We start from the raw sequence: 13,991 nt of genomic DNA on the forward strand, positions 1-13,991 counted from the left end.
CACCCCTTTCCAACATTCAGATGCATGGAGGAACAAGCCTCAGTATATGTGGAGAAGGGAGAAGCCGAGTAGGCAAACCTGTGCATGGTTGCAGCGCATTGTTGCAGCACATGCACGGTGCTCACAGCTGCTTCACCAGTTTGCAAAAGTTCCCATGGGGCCCAAAAGGTTGGCGAACTCCTGGGAACTTTTTCTTTTTTCTTTTTTTGCCCCTGAAACCAATAAAAATGCAAACCACATTTTCTGCTTCTGCCAATGAAGTATAGTTCCTAAAATAGGTTGTATGCTAATAGACACATTTTTGTCTATTTTTGTTTCTACCGCCTAATTAGGTGCCAGCAATTTGATACCAGAAAAAAAAAATCAATTCAATCACAGCAGTGGATTACAGCTTTTGGATTCCTGATTAACAAAGCAATTATAATACTTAGCCAGATTCTATTATTTGCAACTCACCTTTGGGTATACTTTTAATTTGTGTGTTTTGGTTTACTTCTTCTATGTGGGTTTTGTTTTGTTTTTTTAGCCTGAAGATTCGTACTAGAATCCTACTTACTGCACTCAATACCTTGCCGTGTTTGAACACAGTTACCAGGTCTGTGGAAGAGTACCAGTGCAACTTCCTGGCATCTTCAGCTAAAAGGGTCATGCAGCAGGTGAATTAAAAGTCGTCTACATGAGATAATGAAGAGCTGCTGCCAGCCAAGGTGCACGACACTAGACTAGAAGTATAAAAATACCTGACCTGGTATAATAAATATTCCTGTGTTTGTAACAGTGGCAGTCATCAAATTTGCAGAGGTCGCCAAATTGCGAGTGGTAGCTAATGTTGCAGAAGTTGGAATCGGGATTCAATATGACTGTAGCAGTTTGGAGAACTGAGCTCAAACTAAGAAAATGAATTCCAAAGGGGATCAATGTAAGGTTCTGCACTTAGGCAGGAAAAGTCAGATGCACAAATAGGACAGGGTATACCTGTACTAGTAGTACATCTGAAAAGGATCTAGGGGTTTTGGTGGACCACAAGCTGAACATGGGTAAACAGTGTGATGCAGCAGCAAAAAAAGCTAATGCTATTCTAGGCTGCATTAATAGAAGTATAGTGTCCCAAGCAAGGGAAGTAATAGTCCCACTCTATTCTGCCTTGGTCAGACCATACCTGGAGTACTGTGTCCAGTTCTGGGTGCCACAATTTAAGAAGGATATAGATAAGGTGGAACGTGTGCAAAGGAGGGGACCCAAGATTATCAAGGGTCTGGAAACCAAGTCTTATGAGGAATGGTTGAGGGAGTTGAGGATGTTTAGCCTGGAAAAGAGGAGACTAAGAGAGGATATGATAGTCATCTTCAAAAATCTAAAGGACAGTCACACGGAAGATGGAGCATACATGTTTTCTCCTGATCCAGAGAGTAGGACTAGAACCCAAGGATTCAAGTTGCAAGGAAGGAGATTCCGACTAAACATCAGGAAGAACTTTATGACAGTAAGAGCTGTTCTACAATGGAACAGGCTCCCTCAGGAAATAGTGGGCTCTCCTTCCTTGGAGGTTTTTAAACAGAGGTTGGATGGCTACCTGTCATTGAATGGCTTTTGTTGAGATTCCTGCACAGCAAGGAGTTGAACTAAATGATCCTTGGGAGAGTCCACATTCAGAAGTGTATTATATTAAGGACAATTGCTTGACAAAGCGTATGTATTATGAGAAATGCTGGGAAATTTTCATGAGGATTGGGGGAAAAATACCAAGCTGATGCAGAAATGTAAAGAACTTAACACTGGGGAAATTAGAAATTAAGAGAAACCAGAGATGACAGATTTTCCCATCCCTAGGTAACACATACTGTATAAGCTACGCGTTCAATAACCACCTGCTGAGAGCCTGAGTTATCAAGAGAAATGAGATAAGAACTGCAAAGCATTTTATTCGCTGAAGTGCACTGTGGAAGTGATTAATAATCTTGTGTTGGTGTTTCAATGTCTTGGTGGAATGGAGTTTAGTGGGATATGGTGTGCAATTTGAAGCTCTTCTTCTGAGTCTTCCCATTGTGTTTTTGAAGAGAGGAGGAAAGTGCAATCCTTCTGAGGCTGTCGTTAGAGGGGAAGATAGATCTTATAAAGAACGATTGGCATGGAATGCACATCGTAAGGATGTAAGAAGGACCCTGCTAGGTGAGGCCTGTGGCCCATCTCGTCCAGTATCCTTTTCTCACGGCCCCCAATCAGATGCCTATGGAAAGCTAGCAAGCAGGTCTTGATTGCAGAAAATGTGATTCAGAGGCATCTTATAGAATAGAAGCCTATTTCATAGAATCATAGAGTTGGAAGAGACCACAAGGGCCATCCAGTCCAACCCCCTGCCAAGCAGGAAACACCATCAAAGCATTCCTGACAGATGGCTGTCAAGCCTCTGCTTAAAGACCTCCAAAGAAGGAGACTCCACCACACTCCTTGGCAGCAAATTCCACTGCCGAACAGCTCTTACTGTCAGGAAGTTCTTCCTAATGTTTAGGTGGAATTTTCTTTCTTGTAGTTTGAATCCGTTGCTCCGTGTCCGCTTCTCTGGAGCAGCAGAAAACAACCTTTCTCCCTCCTTTATATGACATCCTTTTATATATTTGAACATGGTTATCATATCACCCCTTAACCTTCTCTTCTCCAGGCTAAACATACCCACTGCCTCTGACAGTGGAGGTAGAACTCTGCCATTGGGTGGACATGGCTTAACATGACAGGGTATTTTAGGGGAGTTTGCAAACATCCATGAGAGAATGCAGCCCATTTAGTTGCACTGGACATGGAGCCTTGGGGGTGCTGCAATTGTGATATATAACGGAAGGTATATAACCAAACTTTGCCCTTGCACAAGGCACAGCTTTGAGGTCTCAAGGTCCACCACTGGCCTCAGTCTTGGTGTAGATTGCAGAATTCAGGATTCCCGGGTGCTGGTAGTGCCTTTGGGGTTAAAAGCACTTGCTTGCTTGCTTGCTTTGGCATCCCTGTTAATGCTTGCTTTGACCTTTTCTCCTGGGCATAAGCTGCTTATTTCAAAGATGCTGCAGCCCAGCAACATGCACAGATGCAGATGCACCAAATCGGCAGTCAGCATTGCACTATCAGTGCTGGTCCCCTGTTAAGAAAGATGAGGAACCTGAAGCAAGGCTTCCTTTGCCGCCCTGCAACCAGTCAAGGGAGGAAAGCAGGTGGCCTGTATTCAGCCTCCCATGCACCCTCCAAAAATGAGGCTGGTGCTGTAAATGCTCGCTGCACTTTTGTAACCCAAGAATGTGTAAGAAATAGCTCCAGAGATCTCCAGCCCCTTATTGTCTCCAATGGCACCATATTTCTTCCCTGAGCTTTAGATATATTAAGCTCCAAGTCAAGGCAAAGGACATTTCGATGCTAGGAGTCCCCTTTCCTCCTCCCCCCCCCCAACTGATTTCAGAAGCCTAAGCGTCCAATTTTTCATCTTATTTTATTGCCTTTTAGTCTGATGTAGAGCAACATTGCCCTCTGCTGGTGATTTCTATGTGTTTACTGTCACCTAAGAACAATGAAATGCAAAGCAGCAAAACTAGACTATTCTACAAGATGTTAGTGTGCAGTTTAACATTCCCATTTATGTGTATCTCCCCCCCCCAAAAAAAAAGAATGGATTTGGGCCAACACAGCACAAACTGGAGGATTTTGTGCATCCGCACAAATTGCAGAGTTTGAAGGGACCCCAAGTGTCATCTAGTCCAACCCCCTGAAAGGCAGGAATCTCAGCGAAAGCATTCATGACATGAACATTAACTTTTTTTATCTGCAACTGGGACTATGGGGTGGGCAGGGGTAGCAATTCAGAACAATTTAATTTAAAGAGGCTATCTTCTAAGTGACAGTAAACATTGCATTTTTCAACATGCTGAGCATTAGACAATAAAAACTAGACATGATTGTGTAGAATTTGGTGGCTTAGCTGTACAAATATTAAGCACGTTCTAGGTTTGATCAGTGCCTGGACGAAGAACCACCTGGGAATTCTATGTCAACCTTTGTCCCTCCACACATTTTTTCAGATTCCAACACACATCAGCCCCAGCCAGCATAACCAGCGATCATGGCTGATGGGAGTTGTAGTCCAGCAATCTCTGGAGAACTTGACTGGAAGAAAGATGGAATATAAAGTAAACTTGAAAACCACAGAAATAAGTTAAATGAGACAAAACAAATCCACTAGTCTTATCCCCTCCTCCACCCCTTTTCTTCATTATTTTCCCGCCGATTCCCATTAATTAATAAAATTCAGTGGCCCAAGAGAGGCCATCTTTATTTTCATATGGACTGAGAGGTTGTGTATTAAACTGGAGTTCAGAGTAAATTCTTCCAACATCCAAGAGAAGCTCAGTCTCCAACAGCTATGAATGTTCCGGGGAAGCCCTTGGGGGTGGGGGATTAAGTGAGAAGCCGCCAGCCTGCAGACATTTCCTCCACCCATTTACATGTTAATGGAAGAATGCAGAACTTGTTGATGTGAAGGGCCAGGGACCCACAGAACCAGAGGGTCAATGCCACTTGAACTGATAAATGCACCCCACCACTTTTTACGGAACAGCAGGGGGAATTGCTGGGACGCGTTAGCTGGCAACTCTGTTTGTTACACTTTTTTACAGAGGTGGGTGACAGCCTTGCATGTCACTAAGTGGCTGGCAGCTGGTCTGCAAGAACCGTTTTGTGTGTGTGTGTGTGTTTTGAGCAGATAATTGGGTACCAGAAGGGTCCTAAGAGCTTATGGCGATGGATGAAACATACACACATATATAGCCAGATTCCTTGACCTGCCTGCACCTTTAGTGAACCCAGTCACAAAACTGTAATGCCAGATAGATAGATAGATAGATAGATAGATAGATAGATAGATAGATAGTAGGGTTCCCTTGAAAGACAGGTGCTGCATATCAAGGCAATGGGGAATGCATATTTTATCTTGGGGGGCTTCGGGACAAGTAGGAAGAGCCCTATTGCACTCACGCCCTTTTGGGGGCTTCCCAGAGACATCTACTGTGACCAGAGACCCCCCTGGACCAGCTCTTCTTCCTCACAGTTGCAACCTACACCTCTCCCTCTGTTCAATGTGGGGATCAGCAACAAACAAGAGCACTGGTGTGTAGGAGGAGCTGTCCCTGTCTACTTGCTCACTGGTTCTGTCCTGGTAGCAGTGATGAGGGAGGGTAGACTCGAGGAGAAAGAGGACACATTAAGGGTGTCTTGCTCAAGCCCCCCCCCCCCAATACCAAAGTGTTGCTGCCTGTCATACCTTCACCTTTCTTCCATGGAGTTCAGAGCAGACATCCTTGGGTCCCCTCCCTCCGGCTGTTATCCTCCCAATAGCCCTGTAAATAAACTGCAGGAACTCATAATCAGAGATCCAGATAGGACAGGCATCCCCAAACTGCGGCCCTCCAGATGTTTTGGCCTACAAGTCCCATGATCCCTAGCTAACAGGACCAGTGGTCAGGGATTATGGGAATTATAGACCAAAACATCTGGAGGGCCGAGGTTTGGGGATGCCTGGGATAGGACCTTCCAGCCTGACAGGTCTGCTCCCCAGCCAGATCACTTTCTTTGTCTTCTCTTGCCCAGTTCACCTTCCTTCATGGGACCACATTCATCTTGATCTGGAAACACCCACTGCATGCTGCTCAGCACGATACTATATTGGTCCGCTGTCAGGATATGAAAGGTTAAATCCCAACAAAAGCACACATGCCTGGCGGTATATCCCATGGAAACCCTGGGCATTTATTTCCAAGTTAATGTGGCGGTGATGGAGTATAAAATTGCTATGGCTCTATTTATAATAACGATCCAACCCAATTCTTCATTTCCTGGTATGAATTTTTAACCTGACAATATAAAACACAGGCACTTTATGTGCCAACCATTGCTCTCTCCAGTCATAATCATTACATTTGAGTTTGTAAATTTTCTATAACCACCACTTCCCCTCCAGCTAAAGCAGCAATCCTAAACACACCTACTAGGCATTAAGTTCTGTTGAACTCGGTGAGACTTGGTTCTGAGTGAACATGCTGATGAATTGGTTGCCCATCGCTCAGCAATAGCACATATCTATGTACCCAGTAGGATGAAGTCCCAGAATGCCCATATGAGCAAAGTCACTTAAACAAGTGGTGTGACCCTGTTATTCTAACATTTTATTAACTTGTTTAGATGAAATAAAATAAACTTCGAGCGCACGAGCTCCATAGGCAAGACATTTTTATTGACTAAATTGGTACTCTTTCAATACCAAATTGATGAACAATCATGGCCGATGATCTTATTAAAGCTATTTTGCATATTTATGAAGACCCTGTAGCTTAATATAGTGTTATAGGACCATGAAAGTTTATGTAGGCCTCTAGAAATGTCAGCCTAGTACTCCAAGGGTCCCATAAAATGGAGTATTACTTGCTTAAATCACATCCCAACTAAAATAAAAACCAGTGGTTGGTTTATTAGTTTGTCCTCATTGAAACAAAATCCAATTTTCCTATGTAGTGGTTCTAATAACTGGAGGCCAGAATGGAGGGCCGTTAAGGCTAACAATGTAGACATAAATTCAAGACTTAAATTTCACTTAATAGGAAATGATTTCTCAGTGGAGAGCTGTAAGTTGGAGCTGAAGGAAGCAAAACTCTTAAAGAAAGAAAAACAGGATGGCATGTGTGGGTGTTTTGGCTCTTTGATGGGTGCTGAGGGTCTAGCTATGTGTTTTGCTCACCACACAGAAGCAACCAGATTCTGAAAGCTTCTCCAGAGATTTGAGGACAGCTAGAAGGATAGTATTGGTAACAGTAGTATTAATCGTGGTGCTTTGATATTTTTATTTGCTGCTTACTACAAAAGTCTCAAAGCAACTTGCAATTATAAAATTGAAAATAAAAGTGAAATAACTAAAAGTGATCCGCTTCCAATAACATAGAAAGGACAAGTGTCCTACCCCACCCTACTCAATATGAACACCAGTTACTATGATCATACTCTATGACCCAATTAAGACTCAAATGCTTGGGTGAACGGGAACACCTAAACATTGGTCTTGAAGGCACCAGGCATCCCACAGTCAGGGGGCCACCACTGAAAAGACATATACTTAAGTTGCCAACCTCTCTTGGAGTGAAGGCACACAAGGAATGGCGTCAGATGTTTGATTCAGGGTGTCAGTAGGTTCATATGTGGAGAGATGGTTCCTGAGCTGTGAGATTTTATATGTCGAAACCAGTACTTTGAATTGAGCCCTGACTTAACGAGAGACTTGGCTTAAAGTCAAGCCCAGATGGATAGAGATGTGACAATTCAGCTCTACTGTCTTTTATCTCTTCCCTCCTTTTATTGGAAGAAGAGAATAAAGAAAGAAGCTTCCCTTCCTTCTTCACTGGAGGTGAGGGTGTGTGACCTAACTGAGTCTAGGAATACAGCTCTGTGGTCTTAACCCCTTCATGCATTAACTAGCCCTAAGCTTGCTAGTTATATTTGACTGTAGTCTTCAAGGGCAGTTGAAGGGCATCTTCCAGCCAGGTGCTTGCTGCAGAATTAAGCTGCTATGACATGGCAATGGTAGTCAACAGCTTCTTTATAATACTGTACATCTGTGGAGCCATTAGGATAAGCAAGCATAACCTAGATGACGTCTACACATGGTTTCCTCAAGGATATACATTACAATGGATTTTCTCTGGCAGGAAGCATCCTGGATACATTCTGGATCCTTTCTTAGCTGCAGTAGTGCAAACTGATACACCCAAACCCATTGCAACTACAGAAATTTTACTAACTGAGCTACGTGAAACCTTTACATGATTTGGTAGCCCCTGTTCCTCAGTAACATATTGCTTCTCTTCGCCCTCAGGTTGTTCAATAGAATTGGCTCTCTGTGTTCTTCAGACACAATTATCCATTTGAAGTTCTAATATCAGCTTGATCCCCCACAAGCCTCCTTTCAAAAAAAAAAACAGGAGAGGGAAATAGAAAACACATCGTTAATGTGATATTTGAAGCATAGCCCCTCAAACTGGGATTTCCCAGTAGGGTCGGAACGTTCCACTGCTTTGCCTATTTAATAGTATAATAAATCAAGGAGGGTCACTATTTTAACTCCACTTAACAGGAGAATAAGAAGAGGCCCCTTTAAAACGAACAGAAATCTTAGGGTATTTTTCCTTGCATCTAGGAATTCACGGCTGCTACATGCAAATAAGTTTTTAAATAATTAAACAAACAGGAAGCATGTTGCTACAATTTATTCTGAAACTAATCCACACAAAAATGAAAGTTTACAAGCTCAGATGAATGCAATTGGAGTGTATTCTTCGGAGCCTGAGGCACCTTGACCAGACACCATATATTAGGAGGGTTACCCATCAAAGCGCGAAAAGCATTATCTTAATCTTAAGGGTTATATTTTATAGCTCTCCTTGTTCCATTTGACAGCCTTATCTCCACAAGTGACTGCTGGAGGCAAGGATTCTGTAGTTGTTTCTGCCTCCGAAGCACCATCTCCCATTTGTACAGAATAATAAAAATGCTAGCGAGCAATTAATTTATCCATCCTCCCGCCTTGTCCTGATACTATATAAGTTCAAATATCAAGGAAGTCAGAAGCATTAATCTTCCGAGATTCCAGCCCCAGGAGATTTCACAAAGAGTTTGGTATCTGGCATGCAATGCGGACATCAGCTTGCATTTAAACACACAAATACGCACGCAATACATTTCTGTCAGCGATGTTTTCGGGGTACTTTTGAAATTACACAGCCCATAGACTGTTCCTGCCCTTAACCATCCATGGGGACAAGGATTCTAAGACACACTGAGGACTGAGCCATCCACAAGGACTTTTCCTTTCATCCCAGGGAAAGTGACAGTCATCTTTTGGCAGTTTTTCCTGAATCTCATTTATGGTGGCATATACTGTACAGACAACTGGGCCAAAGCAAACAAGATGAATTTTAACAGGGAGAAATGTAAAGTACTACACTTGGGCAAAAAAAATGAAAGGCACAAATACAAGATGGGTGACACCTGGCTTGATATGAGTCAACAGTGTGATACAGCCAGGGCCGGCACGTCCATTTAGGCAAACTAGGCAGTTGCCTAGGGCGCCAAAATTGAGGGGGCGCTGGCCAGCCTGCCGGGGGGGAGAAGGAAGCCCGCTCTTGCGAGAGGCGGCGGCGCGATGAGTGCCCTGAAAGGAGCGCTTTCGGGGTGCTGATCCTGTTACCACCTCTCGCAGGGGCGGGCGGCCGCATCTCCCTTCTCCCCGGCTCACTGTGCCGCAGGGGGAGGGAAAGCGGCCCAGATGGAGCCCTCCCTTGCCGCTCGCCCCAAAGCAAATGCATCCATCAGGCTCAAAACAGTTCCCCATACAAGAGTTGGCTTTAAACTCTCCCCACGCAAACACCTGTGCAACATTTATTCCGCAATATTTTGAAATGTTCAGTCATATGTCCCTGTACATTCATCAGATCATCAGATAATAAGGTAATGATGCAACGGCACACCAGCTTCAACACACAATGCTATTGGGTGTTTTAGCCAATGTCATGTATTGCCTTGCATAGACCCACATGGCTCCATTAATGGGAATGAACCCACAAATCAATGGGAGGAGGATTTTTTAAAAAAAGATTTGTAATACTGGGAAGATGTAATATCGGTGAAACAGGTAGAAAGCCTGGTGAATTATAGGGAATGCGACAATAAAAAGGCCACAAGTATGTTTCAATTTTTAAAGTTCTCCACCAAGGGGGACAGCATATTTGATGAGAAGTTCCATTTCAAAGCACCCCTTCTGGAGCATAAAACTGACAGCCACATTAATCTGGTTCGGCCTGGTATGAACAATCCTTGTGGCACTCTCTCTCTGGAACAAATAATATGATGCCTCTTTCAGAGGAACTCCTTGTTTCAAGGTTGCTACATTTTGAATTCATCTTCATGAAGCCACCCTGCTTACAATGAAGCACCTTCATTTTTCACCCCAACAGCTCTATGGTGCACAATACACCTGCTTCCCTGGCATCTTAACTCTGCATTTGGCGCTTGCAAGTGTTCCCTTTGATGCTCCTGAGAGAGGAGATGAAAGAAAAATCCACTGATCCAAGGAGCCTTACTCAGCTGCTGCAGAGGTAGAGACCCTTTCGGGCCCATAGGCCACATTCCATTGCGCAGTCAGGCGGCGGCCCCCAAAACCCTGGGCAGCCCCCGAGCAGAATAATGACACAAGACCACGTTTGATGGGATTGTGCTGAAAGTCTCAAAAGCGGCACACACTATGGAGCAGCCCATGGGCATGGCTTTGTCAAAATACCAATTGTCCTGAAATTTGAAACCTAGTAACCTGAAATCCTGTGGGTGCACGGGAAGCAGGCGAAAGGCAGATTCTATGTCGCATTTTGCCATGAGGGCACCAGGGCCGCATTCTCTTACCAGCTTGATTGCCTGGTCAAGGGATGTGTATTTTACTGAGCATTGTTCGCGTGGAATGGCATCCTTCACCGAGCCTCCCTTTGGGTAAGACAGGTTATGTATCATTCGAAACTCGCCTGGCTCCTTCTTAGGGACGATGCCCAAAGGCAATACCACGAGGTTAGGAAATGGAGGCTCTGCAAAAGGACCCGCCACGCGCCCAAGTCGGCATTCCTTGGCGATTTTATTTTCCGCAATGTGTGGCATCTTGCGTACTGACTTCTGGTTGGGTGCGTCTATGTGCCTAACACGGGTATCCTAAAGCCCTCTCTAAAACCCTCCTCGATGTATTTTGCCGCCTCTCTGTTGGGGTATTCGTGTAGAAACGGCAACATGGCTGGAAGAGAGATAGGTGAGGGGGCTAGGGAAAGAAGTTGGTTATTTCCGAGAGTTGCCTTTTGCCGGCTGGGAGCTGGATGCACCCGAGGATGCTCCGCCCCCGTATCCATTCTAGGACGCGCCTGTACCTGTGCCACGGGGGCCACGAAAAGGCTTCCTTCCCCAAAAGCATTTGGTGGTGGGGTGGGCACCACTGCCACGCTCGCACTCATGTGCAAAACAACACTTTTCCCCATTATTATACTCCCAGCATGACCTCCTCGGAGTCTTGGCAGCCGGTTTTTGCTGTTTCACGTAATCAGATGGTTTTTCAAAGTATGGTGCAACGAGCTCAGACCATGCTTTGCCATCCTGGACATCCCATCTAAACGTGGGGTCTTGGGCTGCACGTTCCCTGAAGGAGTGATCGTAGGCGAGCGCCACCTTTTCGCCTGCCATGGCTTCCGCATTCAAAATAATAAGCAGGTAATTATAGAGGTGCCAGGCTCTATCTGGATACGTGGCCGATACCACCCCCGCAAAGCTCTGAATCCGTCGGCTGCTTCCCAAGAATGGCTCCACTTCACTGTGTGCAAGGTAAGGCTGCCTGTTCCTACCTGGCCAATCCCCCCGGCCCGCCTCCCTGAGCTGGATTGGATGGCTAACTGCGTGGGCGGAGAATACCAATATCCAGCCCCAGGTAGGCAGTGCCGGCTTCCAAACCTCCAGGGCTGCCTCAAGGATCCCAGGGGGCTGCGCGCGACTGCGCAAAATGCGCCTCCCCTTTGTGTGGGGAACGGTCATTGTTGCCAGCTTCTTGAGGGGTGAGCAGGGTCAAAATGTGGGCCAGGCCAAAGCTGTCAATGGACACTGTCGCTCCACAGTTTCTCACCCATGAGCAAATACATGCAACACACAAACATACCAGTGAGGGTGAGGGACGTTTGGCCTTCAAGAAGTTGCTGAACTACAACTCCCATCAGCCCTAGGAAGCCTGACCAATGTTCAGGGATGATGGGAGTTGCAGTTCAGCAGTATCTGGGGGGGCAAATGTTCCCACACCTGCTGTACACACAAATGCACACACACACATCCCGGCATTTTCACATCCTGTATATCTATCATATAGATGATAGTAGATAGATAGATAGATAGATAGATAGATAGATAGATAGATAGATAATAGATAGATAGATGATAGATAGATAGATAGATAGATAGATAGATGATGATAGATAGATAGATAGATAGATAGATAGATAGATAGATAGATAGATAGATAGATAGATAGATAGATAGATACAGTAGATAGATACAGTAGATAGGTAGATAGATAGATAGATAGATAGATAGATAGATAGATAGATAGATAGATAGATAGATAGATGATAGATAGATAGATAGATAGATATGATAGAGAGATCTCACACAGAGAAATCTTTCCTGCAACCCAGCTAGGCAAAATCATTAACTTTCCTTCTTTTGCTATCAGTGTACAACCACTTTCACCCCCTGCTTCCCACAGGTTAATGACAGTGACAAATGGCACATCCTACAAGGAGCGCACACTGCTGTTAGATGATTACATCAAGCAGCTTATTAAGGCGACTGTGGCAGTTGCAATCTCCATCTGGGTAAATCGCCATGTTTCCAGCGTAGTTTCAAGCTACCAGGAACACTTGTCTGAAAACAAACTATATTAGCCCCTGAACGTGATGCTCCTGGAGAGAGGGCTAATAACACGGGTGGAGCCTTTTCGTTCAGTCCTCTGTGTCATTGCAGCCCCCGCTGTGAACAGAAAGAACAGCGCTGCCTCCATCTGATATATTTTGGGAGGCGGTTTGGAAAGACCTTGTGAGGCAGGCACAGTAGTCTGCTTCCCAGTGCCAGGGTGAGGGTAAATAACAGAGTAAAAGACACAAGTGTGGGTTAAGGAGACGTTATGAAGCTAAAGAGAGGCAGGAGGAGGTTTTCAGACAAGGGCTCAAGAAATGTTGTTTGGTAGTCCAATAGCAGAGGATCTAGGCTTGGCAGGAAAAAGTACCTTTTTGTTCCCAGTGTAAAACAAGAGCTGCTTGTTTTACACTGAGCAGATGATCAACTTGAGGTAATCTTTACCTTCTGTTTTCAGCATGCATTGCTGCATAAATGTTAGCAAAACAGCAGAAGCATTGCTTTCATACTTTGCTTATTGTGGAGGATTTGATGCAGGGGGAGTTGGCTGGTGGCAGGCAGAAGGAAGAGAGAGGACTACCATCTGGAGAGCTGCTCTTGCCTCACACCTCTGTAGCTTGGCAAGCAATTACGGAGGCACACTAAAACAAGCCAAAGTTAAGCCAGGAAGCTGGGTTCTGATGTAATGAGAAACCACAGTTAAGCCATGATTTATAGACCAACAACAAACCATGGCTTAAAATCGCCCTGCAAGTTTGGACACTCAAGCAAGAGGCACTTATGCTAGACAAGCCACCACTTAGCCTTATATATAAACAGGGCCAATGCCACTGGTTAGCCATTGCCAAACGTTGCCATAATGCATCTTCTGTGAGGAAAATGACTGTTCATGCCTCCCAAACCATACGGAGAATTGGTTCGCACATTTGCATTCTTCATGTGCTTCCTCACCACTTGATTACCACAATTTGTGTCCCATTTTGTTTCACATCTATATATTATGCAGAAGAAACACTTGCAATCAAACAGTCATATTACTTTATTATAGAACACTCCAAGGAATGCAATTTACTTAAGTACAAAAGCAATTTGATGAGCGAATAGACTTATTTTAATACATTGATTATACGATACAATTTCTACATCAAATTTCAATGCACTTGATGATATTGGATTGATCAACAAACTTTCTTAAAACGATTAATGTGACTGGAAGAAATGAGCACAATATATTTTTAGCTATTGGATGCGGATACCTTTAGGTAACATCCTGCAAGCATTTTCAGATTCTACAATAGCAATGCCCACTCCAAGGAAGGTCACGACTGCAGAAGGAATGCAGAGCTTGACCTTAATCTAAAACTAAGTTGAGATCACAGAATAATTTTAGTTACAGGTAGGTAGCCGTGTTGGTCTGCCGTAGTCAAAACAAAATTTAAAAATTCCTTCCAGGAGCACCTTAGAGACCAAATAAGTTTGTCATTGGT

This window comes from Zootoca vivipara, chromosome 5, assembly GCF_963506605.1.
Source record: "Zootoca vivipara chromosome 5, rZooViv1.1, whole genome shotgun sequence".
In the NCBI taxonomy this organism is placed as follows: Eukaryota; Metazoa; Chordata; class Lepidosauria; order Squamata; family Lacertidae; genus Zootoca; species Zootoca vivipara.